We start from the raw sequence: 17,480 nt of genomic DNA, 5'->3' as shown, positions 1-17,480 counted from the left end.
CTGGTATTTAGCTGTGACACTTTGAGTTAGGCCTTGTCTACACTACAAAGTTTTGCTGACAAAAGGCAGCTTTTGTCGACAAAACGGTGAGTGCGTACACACTGCGATGTGACTTTTGGCGGCAAAAATGCCCTGTTTTGGCAACAAAATAACCACCCCAATGAGAGATTAAGGGTATGTCGACACTGCCCACATTACAGTCCGGCCACGGCAGCGCTGTAACATGGGCAGTGTAGTGACGCTTTATCACCGCCGGGGGGAGAGCTCTCCCGGTGATAAAAAATAACCACCCCGAACGAACGAGGGATGGTAGCTTTATTGCTAGGAGCACAGCTCCCGGTGATAAAGTGCTGTCTATACTGGCACTTTTCAGCACTAAAACTTTTGTCGCTCAGGGGGGTGTTTTTTCACACCCCTGAACAACTAAAGTGTTAGTGCAGAAAGTGGCAGTGTAGACACAGCCTTACATCTTTTTCCTCTAAATTTTTGTTGACAAAGTGCCAGTGTAGATATCACGTTTGATTTTATCGCTTTAATTGGCCTCCAGGAGGTGTTCCACAATGCCCATCGGGACCGCTCTGGTCAGCAGTTTGAACTCCACTAGGCTGCAGCTAGGAAAACAACCATCTGCCCCTCCCCCCTAGAAGCCCTGGGAATTTTTGAAATTCCATTTCCTGTTTGCTCGACCTGGAGAGATCTCATTGCATCTCCCCAGCTAAACATGACCGGTTATCGCAGCAAATGCTCTCCTGCTTCCGCTTAAACCACTGCAGAGCTGTTGGATCTGCTCAGTATATGGGGAGAGGAGGCTGTGCAGTCCCAGCTACGCTTGAGCCATAGGAATAGGGATACCTATGTAGGGTGACCAGATGTCCTAATTTTATAGGGGCTTTTTTGTAATATGGGCTTCTATTACCTCTCACCCCCAGTCCCGATTTTTCACATTTGCTATCTGATCACCCTATACCTATGGGCACATTTCTTGAGGCTTGTGTGAAAAGGGCCATGATCGGGACATGCTGCAGTGCAGAGCGATGATTAAGGAGCTGAGGCAGGCATACCATAAGGCAAGGGAGGCAAACTGTCACTTCAGTACTTCACTTAAGACCTGCCGGTTCTATAAGGAGCTGGACGGTATCCTCGGTAGCAATCCCACCTTCATCGCCAAGAGCCCTGTGGATACTTCGGTGGGCCTGGAGGAGGTAGAAAGATGAACTAACCTGGAGAACATAGTCATTGATGAAGAGGTGGAGTTAGATGATGATGTGGAGCTCCCAGCGAGGTCTGCCCGTGGGGCAGGCAACCAGGAACTGTTCACCACTTCAGAGGTGTCTAGCCAGTCTCAGCAGTTGCTCTCCGGTCAGGGCCGGCTCCAGGCACCAGTTTGCCAAGGAGGTGCTTGGGGCGGCCACTCCGGAGAGGGGCGGCAGGTCCAACTATTCGGCGGCAATTCGGCGGACGGTCCCTCACTCCCGCTCGGAGCGAAGGACCTCCCGCCGAATTGCCGCCGCAGATCGCGATCGCAGCTTTTTTTTTTTTTGCGCTGCTTGGGGCGGCAAAAACCCTGGCACCGGCCCTGTCTCCGGTGAGCAAGAAGCAGGAGAAGAGACACCTGGTAAGTGGCTTGGTTTGTGTAGTGCAGAGGTGGGTTCAGGGCACAGAAATGTGGAAGGCTGGCTGTGTTTCCGTGAGCTGGACATTTCCCTGTGTAGCTAATCAGTATGGCGGAACAGGGTGTTGATGCATGCGGAGATCTCACGGGAATCCTCCAGAGAGATCTCCAGGAAAGTTTCCTGGAGGTACTCAGTAATCTTCTGCCGAAGGTTCCATGGCAGAGCAGCTTTGTTCCTTCCCGCATTGTAGGAAACTTTCCCGCACCATTCAGCAATCACTTGTGGAGAGACCAAAGCAGCACACAGGCGAGCAGCATAGGGAGCAGGGTGGAAGTCACAAGCATGTAGCAGATGTACCCTCATTTCCCTTCTTACCCTTAGCAGTGAGATGTCTGCTAGAATGACCCCTGCCTGTGGAAAAGTGTGGGAGAATTTTAGAATTTTTTCCCTAGTCAGCTGCACCACAACCCTTGCAGAGTGAGTGCTCTTTTCCCCATGTGGAGCACCCCCGCCAACACTCACCATGCTTTGGGTGTTCGCAGAGATGTGTTCTTGCCAAGGATCAGTGAGAAAGTGATTGAATGTTGCAAAAGGTGTATTTTACTGAAACGTTTCAATGCTGTGCATTAATTTAACAATCATGCTTCTGTGCACTGTTCCTTGTGCTTCGGCAGATGTGGCCTTCAGGAACACCCCCCACCCCCTCCCAACACACACCGGCCGAGTGTCTCCGCCAGCTAAGAAAGTGCCCAAGACAGAGCAAAGAGGACATGTTCTGGGAGGTACTGCACTCCTCCAATGCAGAGAAAAGGGAATGCAAGGAGTGGTGGGAAGCCAAAAGACAGGACAGAAAAGAAAATCAGGAGTTTGTTAAGGATGCTAATAAGCGGATGATTAAAGTCATGGAGAAGCAAATGCAGATGCTGAAGTCCTTAATAATGCTGCAGAGTGAGCAGATCTGTGTCCGCTCTCCTCTGCAACACATTCAGAATTCTTTTCCATGCCCCCCCAACTCCGCCCACACAGTCCTTTCCAATTGCCAGGACTTCTCGGTTTTGCCTTCGCTCCACCCCCTTGGACAACTTTCAGAGCTGTGTGTAGGTCCAACTTTTATTATGAAAGTCTGCCCTTCCTGGTACCTCCTTTCCCACAAAGCATCTTTGTGTGTGTTGTTTCTTGTGCAATAAAAGCAAAGTTTTTGAATGGTAACTCATCTTTATTTGTTTTCTACAAATTGAGATAGCAGGCACTACCACTACATACAAGGTCAGTTTATTCATATGCTTGCTAGACTGTAAGGCCCCAAATGTCACCATTGCTTCCTAGGAAAACTACATGTAATGTAACATTGCAGCACCAATCACAGACATATACATTACTGGTTCTCATTTTCAAAGTGTTACCTCAAAGCCTCCCTGATTCAAATTGCCCCCCCCACCTTTGGGGTCCTCTAACTGCCCTGGTATCTGGCTGCTCAAAATCAGCAGCCAAGCGGTCTGCCTCAACACTCAACCCCTGAGCAAACCTTTCACCCTTACCTTCACAAATATTATGCAACGTACAGCACGTGGCTATGACCATGGGAATATTATCCTCATTAAGATCTAACCTGCCATAAAGGCATCACCAGCACAGCTTTAATCTGGAAAAGGCACCCTGTCATCCGGCATCTACTCAGCCTGTTGTTGAACAACTCCTTACTGCTGTCCAGGTTTCCCGTGTAAGCTTTCACAAGTCAGGGCTGTAGGGTACGCTGGGTCTCCCAGGATCACTGTGACATTTCAACATCTCCCAATGTAATCTTCTGGTTTGGAAAGAAAGTACCCGCTTGTAGCTTTCAATACAGGCCGGTGTTCCTGAAGATACATGCGTCATGCACCATTCCAGACCACCACGTGTTGATGTCAGTGAAACTCTCACGGTGATCCACAAGCACCTGCAACACCACGGAGAAGCACCCCTTCCTATTGATGTACTGCGTCGCAAGGTGGTCTGCTGCCAAAATTGGAATGTGTGTGCCATCTATCACCCCTCCACAGTTAGGGAAACCCATTTCTGCAAAGCCATCCACTGTTTCATACACATTTCCCAAAGTCACGGTCCTTTGTAGCAGGATGCGATTAATTGCCCTGCACACTTGCATTAATGTAGCACCAACGGTCGACTTCACGACTCCAAATTGATACGCGACCGACCAGTAGCAGTCTGGAGTCATCAGCTTCCACACAGCGATTGCTACATGCTTCTCTAGTGAGAGGGCAGCTCTCATTCTGGTGTCCTTGCGCCGTAGTGCTGGGGCGAGCTCCGCACAGTTCCAGGAAGGTGGCTTTCCACCTTCTGTAGCCACTGCTCATCATCCCACACCTACATGATGATACGATCCCACCAATCAGTGCTTGTTTCCCGAGCCCAAAAGCGATGGTCTACCTATGCTCCTGCTCTGTGAATGCCAAAAGCAATCTAAAGTTGCTCCTATCCATATCACACGGCATGTCAGGCAACTGTGAGTCTTCTTCAGTTAGGAACTTCACGATTAACTGCACTGCCATCTGCGATGTCTTCATGACAGTTAACAGAGCATATGCGGGATCCATCCCTTCTCACAAAGATGCCGGGGTGCACAGCAAAGAAGGGCCGTTGAAAAATGCCGTGAAAGAAAGCCCATGGAATTTTGGGACAGAAAGCAATGCATCATGGGACATTGAGCCCGGTCCCAAGATGTGCCAAGATCTGCTCCGCCTTCCCACAACACCTAGCGACAGAAGGCGTGAAGATGGACTGTGGGATAGGTACCGATAGTACATTGCTCAATCGGTCAATGATAGTGCCCCAACTGTGGATGTGCTGTGCTGACAGAAGGAGCGAGTGTGAATATGACATTCTGATTTTTATTATGCCGACTTCTGAGCATCAACATCACTTTTTTCAACAAAACTTGGTGGTGTAGACAAGGCCTCAGTTTCCCAGACAAGAAGAGATCAAAAGCTTGTTTCTTGCACCAACAGAAGTTGGTCCAATAAAAGATATTACCTCTTGCACCTTGTCTAGCTAGAAAGACAAAGATGATGTAGGGACAATCGATATCTTGCTATGCCTGGAAGCTACCTCTGGCCTCATTATTCACGAGGCTCTCCTTTCATCAACACATGCATTGCTATAGCTCCCTGAATTTTTTTCTTGAAAAATTATTAGTACAAGTCAAAAGTTCAAGAGGTTAAATTTAACATATCTTCATAGTGACTTATATGAAACTTGATGATGATATGATACTACTACAGATGCAAAATGTTCCATGCTACTTAAAAGGAAGATATATTTGGTTTTACATTCCAAACTCCTCCCTGAACATCTGAGTCAACAGTTTTGCTTCTCTTTTAAAAATAACCAGAAGAAAAATGTTTCTCTGTTTCCCCCAAATTCTTTCCCCCACAAAATACACTGATCCAAGGCTCAGGATGGGCAATATTAATTCTTGCACTTCTGACAGGTTTGAGGTCTGATATTCTGTGATCCCTCAAGGTTACATGGAAGCTTGGTATGACTGAAAGGGAAGATTCCCAGCTTTGCAAAGAGAAACCTACATTTGTTTCTATTTTCAGTAGGTTCAGAGATATATATATAGAAAAGCTATTTTAGGGTACTTTTAGAGGTTTCCAAAATGTATGATTAATTTTCTCATTTCTCAGAGAACAGTGCAGTTGGTCTCGTGGTACCTAAGGCAGACTGGCTTTATGAGTGGAGGAATATGAAACAACTCAAATATTTCTAAAGTAGTTTTTCTAAACATGAGGGGTGGATACTGAGGATATGGAGATGCAATGTGGTATTTACCTTTGTATGGACTGTTATTTGGGATAATCTGAATAATTCACTTGTGGCTTCACCCCTCATGGGTAATACAGCCATTTCAAACTCATCCCAGCTAAACCTCCCACGTTATCACATATTCTCTATGGAGGGGATTCCACTGACATCAGTGGACTTTGGATCATACCCCCTGTGCATAGTGGAATAAATTCATCCCTGGTGTAACAACACTGATGTCAGAAGTGGAGTGGACTTCAGTGCAGTTATACCAGAGATAAATGTGGGCCAAATACTATGCACATATTGTCTAGTCATAGATGTTGGAAAAGCCATTTTTCACATGCACTAGTCATTGTACTCCTTTATAAGAAGTACTTAGCACATTTTTCATTTAGATTCAAGTCAAGTCTGATTGCTGAAAACATGCAATCCTTTTGTTTCAAGATTAAAAGGTTAATCCATGTTTATTATCCAAATAATATTTTAACAACATTATGGAGCACTAGTCTTTAACACTTACACTTTTCTTTTCCTCTTCAAATTATTTTTCAGACATTAACATATTGATTCTTCCCATACCTCTTTAAAACTAGGCAATGGATATTTGTACAGGTTAAAATGTCTATGCACATCCAGTGCATATTTAGATGAAATATCTAAATATCTTACTAATAGCAAACATTATTTTGTTCAGCTATGAAATTCATAGACTCAAGCCCAAGAAAAAACCCCAATAGATGCTGTAGTTGTAAAGCCTCAGCTAATCTATCATAATGATCTAATTGGATATGTCTACATTTTTAATTGGGTACTTCTGCATTTTTCTGGTATTCCCAGATCTTTTCATGTGATTCATACAATGTAAATTAATGTCAAGTAATACAGCTCAGAAATTAATGTAAAATATTAATTCAGTTATATGGAATATAAAGCATTAAGGCTAGGGACTTGATCATGGAAGTCCATGGGAGTCAGATGAAGACTGGTCCAGTGGTTAGTGCATTAGGTTGGGACCCTGGAGACGCAGACTCAACTCCTTGCTCTAGGCAAGTCACTTTGATCCAGCTCCTCAAGAGTATTGAGACACCTAACTAAATTGATTTCAATGGGAGTTAAGTAGACTTTGGGAGAGAGAATTCCTGTGTTCTAGTCCCAGCTCTTACTGTATTGCTCAGGCAAGCAGCTTAAACATCCCCTGTCTCATTTTACCCAACTGCAAAATGGGTACTGCGACAGCACATAGCTATATCAAACAGCCTAAGAGGTGTCACAACATTTGAACCTCAGACGACTGATGCTAAAAGTATTGAGCTGCACTAGCTAAATGCAAGGTGATATACAGTAGTTGACACAAAAACAATTTCATTATTTGTTTCTCCCTGTGCACACACAAGTTCCATTGCCATCGCTGGAAGATACAAGTGCATAAGAGGAGAGTAGATGCATCTATAATTGAGAAATTACACACATTTGAGGCTATGTCTACACTGCAGCTAGGAAGTGTAATTCCCAGCTCAGGTAGACCTACAAGCACTAGCTATAGTTGACCTAGCACCTAAAATTATCAGAGTGGCCACAGCGGCACAAGCGGTGGCTTGGGCTAGCCATCCAAGTACAACCCCAGCTGCGATTCTAGGTACTTGGGAGGCTAGTGGCTGGAGCCACTGTGGCCACACTGCTATTTTTAACATGCTAACTCACGCAGAACTAGGGCACATCTGTCTACCTGAGCTGGGAATTACACATCCCAGCTGCAGTGCAGACATATCCTTAATTGCACTGAAGAATTTGGTTTGGTTAAATTTGGGGGAAAACTTCTATATTACATACCTAGTACACTGTAAATTCTAGAGGAGAATTTTTTTTGTCAATGTAGACATATTCAATCCTCTTTCTTTAGGAGTTCTGGCTAAGCACACGAGAATCCTGCTACTTCGTAAGTCAGTTCAAAACTTCCATTGACTTACCTGAGAGTAGGATCAAGGCCCAAATCATAACAGAAATGCCCCTGAATTATATGGTGCCCAACTATAATCCAGTTCAGATTTACAGTTTCAAAAATCCCAATTTGAAATACTTTATTTTATAATATTTCAAAAACAAAAACTGAGAAATAAAGATCAGACAAGACCTTCAGATTTCACTTAAAATCATGCAAGAGGGGAACAAACAAATTGTGGCTCTAAGAAGGAAAATAGAAAATATATTTTAATAATTGTGGAAATCAATATAGTTCTTCAGAATGACGTTTTAAAAGATTGTTCCACAACAGGGTGGGATATTCTGAATGCCAAGGATATGGAACACGTTCATGCTCCCCTAGCTCTACTCAAATGGGCAGAGCTGGTCAGGTCTTGCTTATGAACACATTGTATAGAGACTGTAGGCCAATAGCATATTTGGTGGGCAGGATGGATTTTTTAAATTTGGCTGATAGACTGAAGCAATGAACCACGTTCTACTGATGGAGACAAACTTTGTAGCAGATGTTTACTTGTTAAAAGAGCATCCAGCCCTTTGTAAGCCAAAATCAATATAAACACATGGATAGATTAGTAAATGTAGGAAAAATCTGAAATGTTGTGGGAAAGTTGTGTGTAATGCTATATGCAGATTGTCAAAGGCAATTGGCAGCAGGATTGATTTCTCAGCACTGCCAATCTGCTGCTGTTTGCCAAAGATCTTTACAATTGGCCTCCAAAAAGGATGAGCCAGAGAACATTTGTTTGGTGGGCAGCTAAACACCACATAGATTGTGGTTCCTGGTTTGATCTCCAGTGACCTGTTATGGAGCCTCTTAGCAGTTAAGTTACAGGGGGTGGTAAAATGGATTAAACAGAAGCTTTGGGTTTTCTGCAGAAGTTATTGGGTGAGGTTCTTTGGCTTGTATGATGCAGGAATTCAGTTTAGATGATCATACTGCTCTGTTCTGGACTTAAAATCTATGAATCTAAGATAATCAATGTTGATGCCAACTGTCCTCCTGAGAATTGTGCTCAACTGTCAATATTTTACTAGCTTTGCTTTTAAAATGCTCATACTTTAGAGAGCACACACGTAATTCTCTCTTGCTGATGCAATCTGAGGTTGCGAGATGATGTGCACTGTAGGGTGGAGGGCTCAATGCATCTGTAATTGCTGTTTGGGAATTACCAAACCCACTATGAAGGCTGCTTTACTGCATAAAGAGATGAGAGGGTTGTCTTTAAAACAATTCTATTCTCACCACCTGCTCTCCACTGCAACATTTTTTTCTTAAAATTTGCAAGTACAACTTCTGCTCATGAAAGCAAGGGGCTTGTAGTAGACATGAAACATGCTTGTTTCAAGCAAGCAGTGTTTATGCTTCACACATGTAACTGCGTCAATGTACCTTCACAGACATTGGCTATACTACCGCCACTGTAGTCCTGGACTCCAAGTTTGAGCAGAGAATACCAGCTATGCCAGACTGTATGATGGTTTTCTGAGCTACAGGTAAAAGAATGAAATCAAACACACTGAAGCATTATTATAGGTGCACCCTTTTTAGTATTGTCTTAAAACAGAGGACAAACTTATCCCCTCCTTTGAAGAAATCCACATAGGTTATTTGGGCAGAGAACTCTAAGGAGTTTCCAAGGGATTGTCCTGGTGTGCAAGGGGTGAGGGTGGGGGTGGGGGTGAGTGTGTGTGTGTGGGGGGCACTGGACTCTAATATCTGTGGGTCTGCAGCGGAAAAAGCCCCATTTATTGAGGAGGCAGAGAAACACTGGACTGCTCCCTCTATGGAGCTTTCCTGCTTCTCCACCAGCACATCTTTTCCAGGAGTTATGGCGTCATTGATTTTGATCCTCCCTGGGGGTAGAGATATAGTTGCAGAGGGGATCCAGCAAAAGTTAGCACTGCACTAATACCCGATCTGTTTATCAGGGACAATAGTGCTGGGGAGTGTGGTGTATTTAAAATTGAGTCAAAATGGCAAGCTATCACTTTAAGTGTAAGTGGTTTCCTGATCCTGCCAGCAGGCTAGGGGGCTTAGTAAGAAGTGTACAATCTGCATCACTCTCATGCAGCCAGTCTGCAGATAGCCAGCCTAGAGTATGGTGGGGTGAGCTGTTTTGGGGTTCTTATGGGTTAGGGTTCTGAGTTATGAGAAAAAGTAGTGTTATGGTACAAACTTTCAGCAAGAGCATTTTGTGTGTTTATCTAACTTCTGTGTATATATGCTGTGAAGAGGGCCATCCCTAGGAGCTGCGGGGCCCAGGGTGGAACTGACAGATTTGTCTCTTCTGGGACTGACCCCGCTGACCAATCGCACCGGCTCATGGGGGCCCAAAGCACAGGGCCCGGAGCGGTTGCCCTGATTTGCCCTACCCAAGGGACGGCTCTGGCTGTGAACATAATAGGGAGAGAAGTTAGTCCCCTGCTACAGCCAACCCATACCAAATCTGGCAGACTACCAATCCTTTGGAGCTCTGACAATGGAGAGTTTCCAAGAGGCTCCAGAAGGACAGACAATACTGCAAGAGACAATCCCCTTGAGAGATCTGGTTGCATAAGGTCTCCTTCATTCACAACAACAAAGGAAATGAAGGGGGTCAAAACTTCCTTAGAGAGCAAGCTTCTGTTTAGTGTGTAAGAAAATACATAAGGAACTTCTAGTGTGGATTGGAAGTATTGTTTGAGCAGAAGCACATGTGCATGAGAAAATTTGTCAAAGAGAAAGGGAATCCAGAAAGCAAAGACTAGTCATTTGGGTTTACAACACAACATACAAAGTTTTGTTGTGAAAGTTTAGCAGCAATTTGTTTACAAAGAGTTAACTTGTAAACTATTCACACTATAGTATTCAGAGAGAAATACTGAAGCATCATAGGCAACGTACATGCAGTGGTTGTTCTGGAGGGAGGCAGAATTAAGTTTGACATAATTCCATATTTTCAGACTAATTTTTTTTAAAACAAAGTTTATAGTAATTTTAAAACAATTTAAATTTTACACCTTATTTCAAACTTCAAAAGTTCCAGTAATGTTTTTACACTTACATACACACAAAATTCCTATGTCTTAATAACCTTAACTTCATCTTAGTGACATGTTTGTTTTGCTATTTTTTAAAGAATGTTTTCAATGAAAAATACTGGTATTCCTGCCATATGAAAGTATTGTTAGGACAGCAGAACACCAGATGGCATTGTTAATGGTCTTACAAATTTTTTTTCTAATGACTTGTCTATAAAAGATCCATAATGTATTTGACCTAAAAGTACAGAAAGCATGTTATGGGAGAAACGGTTACTTACTGTAACTGTGGGTCTTTGAGATGTGATGCAGACGTGTATTCCACTTAGGGGTGTGTGCACTCAGCACATGGAGCTGGAGAATTTTGCCTATGCATAAATGTGCAGTGCTTGTGCCTCATGGGCATATCCCTCTCCCCTAGCTATATGGGGTGGCAGCGCCCTGACCCCCCTCAGTTCCTTCACACACTAGATTCCGATACAGAGGAGATGGAAGGTCATGGAATACATGTCTGCCTTACATCTCTGCATCACACCACTGTTACAGTAAGTAACCATTTCTTCTTCTTTGAGTAGATGCAGCTATGTATTTCACTTAGGTGACTCACAAGGAATACCCACAGGAGGCAGGGCTCAGAGTCTATCTACACAGGGATGGCAGAACTGCCCTCCCAAATTTTGCATCAGCTCTGGAAGATGCAGTAATGGCATAGTGGTTTGTAAAAGTACATGGCAGCCCCGGAAATATCCAATATTGAGACGTCACTGAACGCTATTGATGTAGCTTGCGCTCTTGTAGAATGAGCTCACGCCTGCTGAGGAGGTGTGACTGAGGCTATTTTATATGCAGACTTGATACAGGATGTCATCCATTTAGAGATTGTTTGGGAAGAGACCACTTGCCGCTTCATAAGATCCGCATATGACACAGAGGAGGTAAAGCACGAAATGGTTTAGTCCTGTCCAGATAAGAGGCTAGACAGTGCCTGATATCTAATGCATAAAGATGCTGCTCCTCTGAAGATGAATGTGGCGTTGGAAAGACCACGAGTAAATATACCATCTGGTTCTAATGAAACTCAGACTACTTTAGATACAAATTTTGGGTGTGGCCATAAAGTCACTTTGTACTGGGAGAATTGCGTATCAGAAGGCTCTGCGTTCACAGCCTTCAATTCACAGACTCTCCCAGTAGATGTTATGGCAACCAGGAATGCAGTTTTCTGACAAAAGCAGAAAGGGACAAGATGACAGAGGCTTGAACGGAGGTCCCATTATGCCAACACTGTATTAAGGTCTCACAGACGAACTGGTTCTCAGACCAGAAGGTGGAGACAAAGAAGCCCTTTTAAGACTCTTGCTACCATGGCATTGGAAAAGACTGATCTTCCATCAATGGGGAGATGAAATGCTGAAGTTTCTGCCAGATGCACCCTCAATAAGCTAAGTGCAAGGCCCAAAGTCTGAAGATGCAACTAGTACTCCGGGATGTCCTGAATAGCAGCCAGCATCAGTTGAATTCTGCAGACCGCTGACCACACCAAAAACTGCTTCCATTTTGCCGAATAGGCAACTCTGGTAGAGAACTGTCTACTGTTGAGTAGAAACAGTTGAACGGCCACCAAACAACACTCTTCCTCCACCTCATTCAATTATGAAGCAGCCATGCAGCAAGATGCAAGGTGTGATTATGATTCTGCTTAAGTAGGTCAGGAGGGAGAGGAAGGAACATGGGAGGCTGAATCAACAGTGCAAGAAGATCGGAGAACCAGCACAGCATCAGTCATGCTGGGGGCAATGAGGATGAGCTTGGCCCGATCCACTTTCAACTTGAGGATGACCCATGCAATAAGCAGGATTGGAGGAAATGCATACAGAAGAGCCGACTGCCGGCTGAGATGGCAGGTGTCTGTGAGGGAGCCCAGACTGAGCGCCCCTTGAGAGCAGAACAGATGGCATTTTTATTCTCTCACAGAAAACAGGCTGATCGTCAGAATGGCCCAAGCTGCAAAGATGACCCACAGGGCTGCTTGTCTTCAGGGACCACACATGACTCAGGGAAAAATTCCTGCTGAGATGGTCTATGAGATAATTCTGGGCCCCAGGCAAGGGGTCAGCTATTGGAGTGATACTTTCGTCAATGCAGAACTGCCACAACCTGAGCGCCTCTTGGCGGAGCACTCTGGAGTGTGCTCCCCCTTGCCTGTTCACATAATACATCACAGTGGTATCATCAGTAAGTATGTGAACCACTCAGCCCCTAATGTAGTTCAAAGAAGCGTGACAAAAGCATTGTAGATGGCCTGAAGCGCCAGCACTTTGATATGCAGTGAGGTTGCCTGCTCCAACCACAGACCCTGAACTTTCAGTGACCCCAGATGTACTCTCCAGCCTATTAGGGAGGCGTCAGTGACAACAGACCAGGTTGGTAGGGTCCAGACAAAGGGAACACCCTGACATACAGTTTCCAGAAACATCTATCACTGCAAGGAGTCCAGGACCAACTGAGGGATATGGACCAATCTGTCCAAGGAGTGAAGAATTGGACAGTAAATTGTCCTAAGCCACATTTGAAGGGGGCAAAGCTGCAACCTTGCAAATGGACCACCTGCATGCAAGTACACATGTGGCCCAAGAGCAATGTCAGATTAGCCACTGGGCCAATGGGGCCCGTGCCCAGGGGCCCCGGCCAATTGCGGGTCCCCTGGAAAAATGGGCACCCTGTGCCCTGCCCTGCCTGGTGTTCCTGCCAGGGAGCAGGGTTAGGGCATGGGGGCTTGCCCCACCCCATTGGCACTCCTGCCAGGGAGCGGGTTCGGGGCATGGGAGCTTGCCCTGCTCCACCTGGCGCTCCTGCCAGGGAGCAGGGGAAGCCCCCACACCCCGACCCTGCTCCCAGGCAGGAATGCCAGGTGGGCAAGGGAAGTCCCTGCACCCTGCCCAGCTCCCAAGCAGGAGTGCCAGGCAGGGGGGCAAGCCCCCACGCCCAGACCCCATTTCCCCAGCAGGAGTGCAGGGTGGGAGGGATTGCGGGCGGAAGGGGTGGGGAGGGGCCCCCACTTGCTCTGGTCCAGGGCCCCACAAACCCCTAATCCTCCTCTGCCCAAGAGCCACAGGCATATCTGAGCTGTCATGGAATGCTGGACTGCAGATCAAGGCAAAGGTGGCCAATCGTCTGAAAATGGTAGGTTGGCAAAAATGCTCTCAAACTTGTAGAGTCTATTAGGGCCCCAATGAACTTGATTTTCTGAGTGGGAACCAACATTGACTTCCCGGTTGTTAGGATGAACCACAGACAGTCAAGTACGCACAGTGTAATGCATACATGAGAAAGAAAGAACTTCCTTTATGGACCTGTCCCTTAGCAGCCAGTCATCCAGATATGGGAAGATATGAATACCCCTCTTTCTGAGGTACGTCGTCATGACAACCATACACTGGGTAAAAACCTGGGGGGGAGGGGAAGTGGGCAGAAGAGGGGCCAAAAGGAAGCACTGTGTACTGAAAATAGCACTCTGCCATGACAAACTGGAGTTTTCTGTGGTTCAGCAAACCTGCCACATGAAAACAAGCATTCTGAAAGTCCAGAGCAGCAAACCAGTTGTTCTGAGACAACGTGGGGAGTCTAGTTAATAGGGTGACCATTCCAAACTTCATGTACTTGATATATTTATTAAGTCTGCAAAGGTTGAGAATGGGTCTTACCCCGCTTTTGGATTTGGGGACCAGTAGGTACTGGGAATAGAAGCCCTGACCCCGGTGTTCCAGAGGAACTTCCTCCACCACTCCCAAAGCCAGTAGAGAATGGACATGCTCGAGGAGTAGTATCTTGTGAGAAAGATTTCTGAAGAGGGATGGAGAGGAAAGGTGGGGAGGAGGAGGAGGAGTGGAGAGGAACTGGATAACATAGACCGAACTGACAGTGCCTAGGACCCAGCTGTCGGTTGTAATTCAGTCCCAAACATCGTAAAAGCAAAGCCATCCTGTCCGTGAATAGAAGCGGGGTAAAGGGAAGGATGGCTGGGACACTGCTCTGGACCAAGGAATCAAAATGGGCGCTTGGGGGACATTGGGGAAGGATATGTGGACTGTCCGAACCCTGGACCCATCTTCCTTCTCCTCTGGGCCCTATGCCCCTTTCTGGGGTAGTCCCACTGTCTTAGAAGAGGAAAAGGCTGCCCAAAGATGCATTGCAGATGTCACTGCATCTGTTGTTGACCACCATAGTGGTGCCTTTGCAGTGACAGTGCATACGCCCCCATGGAACAGAGGGTAGCCCTGGAATCCTTGAAGGAGTAGTCTCAGTCTTGTCCAAAAAAAAAAAAAAAAAAAAAAAAAAAAAAAAAAAAAAAAAAAAAAAACAAAAAAAAAAAAAAAAAAAAAAAAAAAAAAAAAAAAAAAAAAAAAAAAGCACCCAGCCATTGAAGGGCAGATCTTCTACAGCCTGCTGCACATTGGGAACAATGCCCAAATTCTGCAGCCAGGACTTCCTTTTAATGGTCACCATGGAGGCCATAACTCTGGATGAAGTGATTGCGACATCTTTTCCACCAAGCAGCCTTCAGTGATCAACACCCAAAATTCCTCTGTGGAGGTTTCAGGCAGCCTGTCTACAAACTTAGGCATGGCAGTCCATTTTACAAAGTTGTATTTGGACAACAATGCCTGCTGGTTCACAATCTGTATTTGCAGGAAGGAGGTGGTGTAAATTTTCCTACCCATTAAGTCCATCTTTTAGACTCCTTGTCCTTTAATCCGCCCTGCTGGGCTCTATCATTCACTGTGGTTACTACCAGGGAATTTGGGACCGGTTGGGAGTAAAAGCCCTCCAATTCCTGCACCAGGACTAAATAGTGTTTCTTTATGTGCTTCACAATAGGTGGTACTGAAGCTGCCATGCTCCAAAGAACCTTTTCAGGATCTAGCACATCATTTATAGGGAGGGCCACTTTCCCAGGAGCAGACGGCTGCAGGATATCCACAGAAACTCTGCCTAAATGCTCAGCGCAGTCTTGGAGGTCACTAGGCATAACGGTAAGACATTCGTGGCCAGTAGGTGCTGGGCCAGGGCCCCCCATCCCAACAGTGAGAGGAGTGCCAATCCTGGTACCCATTGTGCTCCATAAACAGCCCCTGATGAGGGCCAGGCAGTGGAGAACGAGAGGAGGAAGAGCCCAGCCTTGACGCCAAGTAGTTTTGAGTTTCTGGGGATAATGGTGGAGCCAGCCCTGAAGGGGCAAGTAACTGGTCTGACTATCCGTTCCCCAAAAAGAAGGAGCCCGCTGGTGCTGACAGTGGAAATGGTACAGTCAGCACTGAGTATACCTCCGTTGTTCCCAGTGCTGGGAGTGGCACTGACCCCAAAGTCAGCAGTAGCATCAAAGTACGTGACGATGCCGAAGTGGAGTGAGGGGAGAGCCACCACAGTAATATCAATGATGCCTAATGCAATGGTGCCGAGGAAGTCCCTGGCACCAAGCCCAGCACCAGCTCTGCTTCCACAGACTACAGAAGGTGAACACTGGGGTGCGGTGCCGACAGACCCAAAAGTTCAGCAGCCAATAAACCAATGAGACTATAAACTACGTCCTGGACCAAGGGAGAGGTTGGGATGGAAAGGCAAAGATGGTCCGCTACCATGAAAACAGCCAGTGCCAGCATCACTCATCAGTACTGGACTCAACAGATTCCCCACTAACTACATACAACTAGGAAATACACAAAGCAATAGTTCTTAACTTCACAATTTTTCACTACACAGCGCTCCAACTCCAACCGTGAGTGGTAAGAAGGCACTGGGGGCGGGGGGTCGGGACAGTGCTGCCTCATATAGCCAGGGATGGGGATATGGCCACCCCTCTATCAGTACCGCTACACAAATTTCTCCAGCTTCAGTGCGCACCCCTAAGCTGCATCTACTTAAAGAAGAACTTTTAGTGTGCTCTAGCAGGACCCACACAGTGAATTAGCAGTATGCTGTAGATTCACACTCTGGCTTGCCACACACTACCTCACCATGTTGACAAGCGGTTAGTGTGCAAGCAGTACAGTCCTTGCAGAAATGCTGTATTGTTAATTTGATGGTATAGTTTTCTTTGGGGGAGCTGTGGCAATCAGCAAGAGTTTGCTCTCTTTCTTAATCTCTGCAACTAGAGTAAATTCTTGGGGAAGAGTTGCTTCTTAGGAACTGGGCACTGGGTAGAGATTTCTGAAAAAGGAATTTACTTACATGCTCTTTGTGATCACCTCTGTTCAAGAACCAGTATGTAAAGTGTAAATAAAACAAGTTACAATAAAAATAAACCCAGACACTGCATCGCTGATTTCTCCTCCAATGGGAGCGGATCTGCAAGTCCCCAACATCTGCTGCTGCTTGAGAAAGTGGCAACAATGTAAGATATATTACATCTAAAATGAAAAAGGTAATGGGTCAAAAATCCAATTTATAATGGAAATGTGGCTGGAACTTTAACTATCAAGAGCAGTCTTTCCTTTATGGAGTAGGTAGCTCTTGTAGAATTCAGAAGCTATATTAAGAACTGCCAGACGTCTCCTGATGCAATACCAATTTACCCTAAGTTAAAAATAAAAGTTTGACTGTTGTGACATTTCAGCAAGTGCACACTTCCGACACTTGCCTTGCAACATTGCAAGATTTCTATGGAAAGTTCATTGAAGGGAAAAAGTATCTTAGAAAGAAAAACAAAGCGCTTTGTTTTTTTTCTTTCTTGGTCTGAATATGCAAAGACAGAACACTTGAGGTCATGCACAAGGAACACTGCAAAAGTACATGAAGGGTCACTCTTTGGTTCGCATTAAAAAGCTTTCCATATTTATAAACAGCAACGTATGTACCATATAGTTCATCTTACCCCATCCACTCCAAAGAGAAGCCTTTTGGGACGTTCTGCCTCTGTCATGTCCTCTCCCGTAAGTCTGGCCCATGGTTGTCATCAGATATCCTGAACTTCATAGAGCATCCCTGTTCAGACACAGAGCCTACCTACAAGACTTAAAGTGATATTTTTGTTTCTTACCAAGTTTCCCTTTAACCACT

The sequence above is a fragment of the Terrapene carolina genome, unplaced genomic scaffold (assembly GCF_002925995.2).
Source record: "Terrapene carolina triunguis isolate 2854851 unplaced genomic scaffold, T_m_triunguis-2.0 Scaffold120, whole genome shotgun sequence".
NCBI lineage: Eukaryota > Metazoa > Chordata > Testudines > Emydidae > Terrapene > Terrapene triunguis.
Note: the sequence above shows the minus strand (reverse complement) of the source record.